The sequence below is a fragment of the Arachis duranensis genome, chromosome 2 (genome assembly GCF_000817695.3).
Source record: "Arachis duranensis cultivar V14167 chromosome 2, aradu.V14167.gnm2.J7QH, whole genome shotgun sequence".
Taxonomy (NCBI): domain Eukaryota; kingdom Viridiplantae; phylum Streptophyta; class Magnoliopsida; order Fabales; family Fabaceae; genus Arachis; species Arachis duranensis.
The window spans coordinates 45188891-45189280 of NC_029773.3; positions in this window are offsets into that span (position 1 = coordinate 45188891).

Sequence of the window (390 nt, forward strand, 5' to 3'; positions counted from 1 at the left end):
AGATTAATTATTTTGATGTGGTGGCAATACTTTTGTTTTCTGAATGTATGCTTAAACAGTGCATATGTCTTTTGAATTTGTGGTTCATGAATGTTGGCTCTTGAAAGAATGATGAAAAAGGAGACATGTTACTGAGGATATGAAAAATCATTAAAATGATTCTTGAAGCAAGAAAAAGCAATGAATACAAAAAAAAAAGAAAAGAAAAAAAAAAGAAAGAGAGAGAAAAACAAAAAAAAAGAAAGAAAAGAAAAAAAATAACGTTGTGATCCAAAGCAAAAAAGAGTGTGCTTAAGAATCCTGGACACCTCTAATTGGGGACTCTAGCAAAGCTGAGTCACAATTTGAAAAGGTTCACCCAGTTATGTGTCTGTGGCATGTATGTATCCT